This window comes from Tachyglossus aculeatus, chromosome 2, assembly GCF_015852505.1.
Source record: "Tachyglossus aculeatus isolate mTacAcu1 chromosome 2, mTacAcu1.pri, whole genome shotgun sequence".
Taxonomy (NCBI): domain Eukaryota; kingdom Metazoa; phylum Chordata; class Mammalia; order Monotremata; family Tachyglossidae; genus Tachyglossus; species Tachyglossus aculeatus.
Window position 1 is genome coordinate 103,421,024 of NC_052067.1, and position 7,431 is coordinate 103,428,454.

The window sequence follows — 7,431 nt, forward strand, 5'->3', positions numbered from 1 at the left end:
ATATATGTATATATGTGTGTACATATCTATTACTCTATCTATTTATTTATTTTACTTGTACATATCTATTCTATTTATTTTATTTTGTTAGTGTGTTTGGTTTTGTTCTCTGTCTCCCCCTTTTAGACTGTGAGCCCACTGTTTGGTAGGGACTGTATATGTTGCCAACTTGTACTTCCCAAGCGCTTAGTAGAGTGCTCTGCACACAGTAAGCAATCAATAAATACAATTGATTGATTGATTGATTGATTGGAATGCTCTCCCTCTGCCCATCCACCAAGCTAGCTCTCTTCCTCCCTTCAAGGCCCTACTAAGAGCTCACCTCCTCCAGGAGGCCTTCCCAGACTGAGCTCCTTCCTTCCTCTCCCCCTCATCCCCCACTCCATCCCCCTCATCTTATCTCCTTCCCTTCCCCACAGCATCTGTATATATGTATATATGTTTGTACATATTTATCACTCTATTTATTTTACATGTACATATCTAATCTATTTCATTTTGTTAGTATGTTTGGTTTTGTTCTCTGTCTCCCCCTTTTAGACTGTGAGCCCACTGTTGGGTAGGGACTGTCCCTATATGTTGCCAACTTGTACTTCCCAAGCACTTAGTACAGTGCTCTGCACATAGTAAGCACTCGATAAATATGATTGATTGATTGATTGATTGGTAAGAGAGAGAACAGGTATCAAAAGCTGGGGAAGCTGAGACAAGGAGAAGTTAAGTGACTTGCCCAAGTTCACCTAGCAAGGCAGGTGCCCAACCCAAGATTAGCACCTTTGCCTTCTAACTCCCTGGACTGTGCTTTTTCCACTAGACCACACTGATTCATTGTTCCTCCTCCAGGAGGCCTTCCCAGACTGAGCCCCCTTTTTCCTCTCCTCCTCCCCATCCCCCCCCACCCTACCTCCTTCCCCTCCCCACAGCACTTGTATATATTTGAACAGATTTACTACTCTATTTATTTTACCTGTACATATTTACTATTCTATTTATTTTGTTAATGATGTGCATATAGCTTTAATTCTATTTCTTCTGACGATTTTGACACCTGTCTACTTGTTTTGCTTTGTTGTCTGTCTCCCCCATCTAGACCGCGAGCCCGTTGTTGGGTAGGGACCGTCTCTATACGTTGCTGACTTGGACTTCCCAAGCACTTAGTACAGCGCTCTGCACACAGTAAGCACTCAATAAAGACGATTGAATGAATGAATGAATTCCTCCCTATAATTTTCCCGAGTCTTATGCTTTTTGGGCAGGAATGATTTTCCCCACAATGCCCCATTACATTTATTTGAGAGCACCCTGGTCCCACCGGCTCAACGGGCTGCGCCAACTCTTTTCGTGAGTTTCCGTTGTCTGCTAATTGGGTACCTGGACAAGGTCACTTTACCTACCCTACAAGGCCACCCTCACCCCACCGCTTAGAACAGTGCCTCACACATAGTAGGTGCTTAACAAATACCGTAGTTATTATTATCAGCCCACACTGAAAAGGGAGCAGCATGGCCTAGTGGAAAGAGCACAGTCTGGGAGTCGGAGGACCTGCGTTCTAATCCCAGCTCTGCCAATTGCTTGCTGTGTGATCTTGGGCAAGTCACTAAACGTCTCACTGCCTTAGCTTCCTCAGCCGTAAAATGGGGATTCGATACCTGTGACCCCCCGTGTGGGACAGGGACTGTGTCCAACCTCATTACCTGTATCTACCCCAATGCTTAGAACAGCGTTGGACACATAGGAAGTTCTCAGGTCCCAGGTCCGTGTGAATGCTGCTGCAGCATCTAAACTCTGAACGTTCACGACGGGAGCCATGGCAGCAGAAGACTCAGGGCCAAAAATAAAAACTACAAGTAATAATAATAATCATGGCACTTATTAAGTGCTTACTATGTGCAAAGCACTGTTCTAAGTGCTGGTGGGTGGGGATACAAGGTGATCAGGTTGTCCCACGGCGGGCTCACAGTAAATCCCCATTTTACAGATGAGGGAACTGAGGCCCAGAGAAGTTAAGTGACTTGCCCAAAGTCACACAGCTGACAGTTGGCAGTGCCAGAATTTGAACCCATGACCACTGACTTCAAAGCCCGGGCTCTTTCCACTGAGCCACGCTGCTTCTACAAGTATAAGCGGCCAGTTTCATATTGATATGGGACAAGGGACAAGAGAGCCGAAAACCAGACTCCCTGGACACCTACTTCATTGTCATGACTTAGTCAGTCAGTCAGTCAATTGTATTTATTGAGTTCTTACTGTGTGCAGAGCACTGACCTAAGTGCTTGGGAGAGTACAATATAACAGACACATTCCCTGCCCACAGTGAGCTTACATTCTTGAGGGGAAGACAGACATTATGTAAACAAATGAATTACACGTGAATATAAGTGCTGTGGGGCAGGGAGAAGGGATGAATAAACAGAGCTAGTCAGGGTGAAGCAGAAGGGAGGTGAAGGAAAGAGGGCTTAGTCAGGGAAGGTCTCTTGGAGGAGCTGTGCCTTCAGTAAAGTTTTCAAGCCGGGAAGAGTAATTGTCTGTCAGATATAAGGAGGGAGGGCATTCCAGGCCAGAGGCAGGACGTGGGTGAGAGGTAGGTGCTGAGATAAACGATATAGAGCTACAGTGAGAAGGCTAGCATTAGAGGAACACTGTGTGCAGGATGGATTGTAGTAGGAGAGTAGTGAGGAGACGTAAACGGGCGAGGTGATTGAATGTTTTAAAGCCAACGGCAAGGAGTTTCTGTTTGATGTGGAGGTGGGTGAGCAACCACTGGAGTTTCTTGAGGAGTGGGGAAACATGTCCTGAAAATTTCTGTAGAAAAATGATCCAGGCAGGAGAGTGACATATGGACTGGAGTGGGGAGAGACAGGAGGCTGGGAGGTCAGCAAGGAGACTGATACAATAATCAAGGAGGGATAGGAGAAGTGATTGGATTAACAAGGTAGCAGTTTGGATGGAGAGGAAAGGGCAGAGGACTCGGTGCATTGCACTGCACTAAGCCCTCGTGCAGTGCCAAATCAAGACATGACACGTAGAGTAAGGGTCCTCTCTGTTCAAGGAAGAGCTGGCTCTGCCTACATTTTAGCTGGTTAATTCTCTCTCCCGGGCACCATCCCTGTAATAGAAAGAGAGACTTTCTTTTTTCCAAATGTTATTGTACGGCCTCTCCCAAATTCCTCCACTTGAACTCTTCTTTCTACATTCTTCCACGCTTTCTGTTCAGCTAAAGGCACAGTCAGGCCCATTCCATCTAAAGTGGAACAGCATCAGTCCTGGAATTCATTTGGGAAGTTGTTGGATACACTGTTTGTGTTGGGAAAACTGCCAGATATCTCTAGTCAGGAATATCCTTTGACAGATCACCGCATACCCTGAATTTAAGGGACCGGCCCAGCAGCGTAATGTACATATACATCGTGAACAAGTGCAATCTGACCCCACGGAAAAGAACAAAAAACAAAACAAAACAAAACAAAAACAAGGCTGAAAATGTTTAAAGTTACTGAGCAATAATTCTCTCTCACAAACACCCAGTCACACCAAACCACAGAGGCCTACTACAGTCCAGCGGACTCCTTCCAGAATCCTTGACTTTTGACCCCATCCAGTCCTCCAGCAGGGAAGAGAAAAATGTTGAGGAGATTGAATCCCAGTTTTGTTTCCCACTCACTGATTACAAGGAATTTCTTGACAGTGAAACCCACTTAAAAAAACAAAAACAAAAACGGGAATAGGCTCTCTCTAGTCTTGGAACACCTTACCCCTTCACATACGCCAGACCACCACTCTCCCCACCATTTAAGCCTTATTAAAATTGCATCTCCTCCAATAAGCCTTCTCCCATCAAGCCTTCTTTTCCCCGGCTCCATCTCTCTTCCCTGTTTCCTATGCACTTGGAACTGTGCTCTTTGGACATTTGGTATTTGCCTCAGACTCAGGCCCACAGCACTTATGTCTTGTCTTATGCCATCGAGTCATTTCCCACCCATCGCAACACTGTGAACACATCACTTCCAGAACACCCCACTCTTCATCTGCAATTGTTCTGGTGGTGTATCCATAGAGTTTTCTTGGTAAAAATACAGAAGTGGTTTACCATTGCCTCCTTCCGCACAGTAAGCCTGAGTCTCCACCCTCGATTCTCCCATGTCGCTGCTTCCCAGCATGGGTGAGTTTTGACTTGTATCAGATTGCCTTCCACTCGCTAGCCACTGCCCAAGCTAGGAATGGAATGGGTAAGCCTCTGTTTGACTCTCCCTCCCATAGCCAAGATTGGTAGAGTACTGGAAACTCTCCAGGTGTGACCCTGAGAGGGAGCACTTATGTACATAATCGTAATTTATTTATTTATATTAATGTCTGTCTCCCCCTCTTGACCATAAGCTCACTGTGAACAGGGAACATATCTACCAACTCTGCGCTTAATGCAGTGCTCTGCACACAGTAAGTGCTTAATACATACCATTGATTGATTCATTCATTCAATCATATTTATTGAGCGCTTACAAGTTGGCAACATATAGCCCTACCCAACAGCGGGCTCACGGTCTAGAAGGGGGAGACAGACAACAAAACAAAACATATTAACAAAACAAAATAAATAGAATAAATATGTACAAGTAAAATAAATAAATAGAGTAATAAATATGTACAATCATATATGCCTATATATATATAATATATATATATACAGGTGCTGTGGGGAGGGGAAGGAGGTAAGGAGGGGGAAGAAGGGGAGAGGAAGGAGGGGGCTCAGTCTGGAAAGGCCTCCTGGAGGAGATGAGCTCTCAGTAGGGCTTTGAAAGGAGGAAGAGAGCTAGCTTGGTGGATGTGCGGAGGGTGGGCATTCCAGGACAGGGGGAGGATGTGGGCCGGGGGTTGATGGCGGGACAGGCGAGAACAAGGCACGGTGAGGAGATTAGCGGCAGAGGAGCGGAGGGTGTGGGATGGGCTGGAGAAGGAAAGAAGGGAGGTGAGGTAGGAGGGGGCAAGGTGATGGACAGCCTTGAAGCCAACTGTGAGGAGTTTTTGCCTGATGCGTAGGTTGACTGGTAGCCACTGGAGATTTTTGAGGAGGGGAGTAACATGCCCAGAGCGTTTCTGCACAAAGACGATCCGGGCAGCAGTGTGAAGTACAGATTGAAGTGGGGAGAGACAGGAGGATGGGAGGTCAGAGAGGAGGCTGATGCAGCAATCCAGTCAGGTTAGGATGAGAGTGATCAAGAAAGGCCAAAGAGGATATGAGCTTCAAGTGATTAATGGGAACTGCAATATTCATAACACTTTGCTGGGAATAACTTTGCAGAGGAGTCAAACAGATCTATCTAACACTCTCCCCGCTCCCTCCTTCAACCCCTACTTACAGTCACGTGCCACAAGCTCTACAATCAGTGATCCTGGAGGGCAGGAATTGTGTCTACTCACTCTGCTTTATTCCTCACACACTTAAGTCTTTGCTCTAGACAGTAAGCTCCTCCTCTAGACTGTAAACTTGTTCTCTAGACTGTAAACTTCTTGTGGGCAGGGAATGTATCCATCATATTCATTCATTCATTCAATCGTATTTATTGAGCACTTACTGTGTGCAGAGCACTATACTAAGTGCTTGGGAAGTACAAGTTGACAACATATAAAGACGATCCCTACCCAACAACGGGCTCACAGTCTAGTACAATTGTTATATTGTACTTTCCCAAGCGCTTAGCACAGTGTTCTGCAACCAGTAAGAGCTCAATAAATATAATTGATTGATTGATTGACTGAAAACAATGGCAACATATTTTCTTTCCCACTAGGAGGGCTGGAAAGGAGAATGCAGTGTTTGAAGCTTTTAATCCTGATTAGCTAGATAAATGGTAAAGAAACTAAAAGACTGGGAAGGCTGGAAGGTAAAGACAGCCACAATAGGAGATGGTGAATGCAGCATCTAGGGCCAGTTTTTATTGAGATCAGAGCATTTTGGTTGGACACAAGTTTCTAGGGAAAAGAAAGGAGAATTTTAGACTCCACTGTTTTGTACCCATGACATGTGGATTGGAATGAGAGCTAACACACACTAAATCAAAGATAACTATTTCCAAAGAAGCAGTGGAGTGGGTGTCAAATCTTACTCAGAGAAAAAAATGCCAAACAAAGGAATTAGGAAGTGTACAGTTGTCAGAACACATAAGCTTGTTGTGGGCAGGGAATGTGTCATTTGATTGTTGTATTGGGTTCTCCCAAGCCCTAAGTACAGCACAGCCCAGTGGATAGAGCACAGGCCTGTATCCAGTGCTCTGCACACAGTAAGCGCTCAATAAATACAGTTGATTGATTGACTGCCTCTTGCCTGCTGTGTGATTTTGGGCAAATTACTTCACTTCTCTGTGCCTCTGTGCCTCAGCTTCCTTGTCTGTGAATTGTGGGACAGGGACTGGGTTGAACCTGATTAGCTCGTAACCACCCCAGAGTTTATTACAGTGCCTCGCACAACTCTTACCAAATGCTACAATTATTATTAGTAGTAGAGTACAGTGCTCTGCACACAGTAAGCACTCAATAAATACAACTGAATGAATTTAATGAATACCAATAAATGGTAAGCTCCTTGAGGACAAAGACTCCTTCTGTACATTCCTCAAGAGCGTACTTCAGATATGGCAGGCACCCAGCATAGAGCAAACAGTAAGTGCTGTGGATCATAATATTGGTGATTCATTTATTCATTCAGTCATATTTGTTGAGCGCTTACTGTGTGCAGAGATGATGATAGTGCTATATGAAGCCTAATAATAATAATAATAATAATAGCATTTATTAAGTGCTTACTATGTGCAAAGCACTGTTCAAAGTGCTGGGGAGGTTACAAGGTGATCAGGTTGTCCCATGGAGGGGTCACAGTCTTAATCCCCATTTTGCAGATGAGGTAACTGAGGCCCAGAGAAGTTAAGTGACTTGCCCAAAGTCACACAGCTGACGAGTGGTGGACCCGGGATTTGAACCCATGACCTCTGACTCCAAAGCCCAGGCTCTTTCCACTGAGCCATGCTGCTTCAAATGAAGGGAGGACCATGGAGCTCACATAGGGTCTATAGATGAACCCCCGTATTGTACTCTCCCACGTGCTCAGTAATAATATTAATTCATAATTATGGAATTTGTAAAAAAAAGTTGGTATTTGTTAAGCGCTTACTATGTGTGGATTTAATACCTCTTCTACCTCCTGCTTAGGCTTTGAGTTCCACATAGGATGGGGACTATTGTGACCTGATTAACTTGTTTCTGCCTCAGCACTTAAAACAGTGTTTGACATATAGTGTTTAGCAAATGCTATTATAACAATAATAATAATAATAACTGTGGTGTCTAAGTGCTTACTATGTGCCAAGCATTGTACTAAAGGATGGGTTAGACTATAAACTCGTCTCTAGACTGCAAGATGTTGTCGGCAGGGAATGTGTC

General features: G+C 44.7%; 1 non-coding gene across 1 annotated transcript; it reads right to left on the reverse strand.

Moving 5' to 3' along the window:
• Positions 1-4,169: 4,169 nt before the first annotated feature.
• LOC119924785 lies at positions 4,170-4,307 on the reverse strand. Its single transcript, XR_005449480.1, has one exon. It is a non-coding gene; the product is annotated as a small nucleolar RNA SNORA7 (small nucleolar RNA).
• Between the last annotated feature and the right edge of the window lie 3,124 nt (positions 4,308-7,431).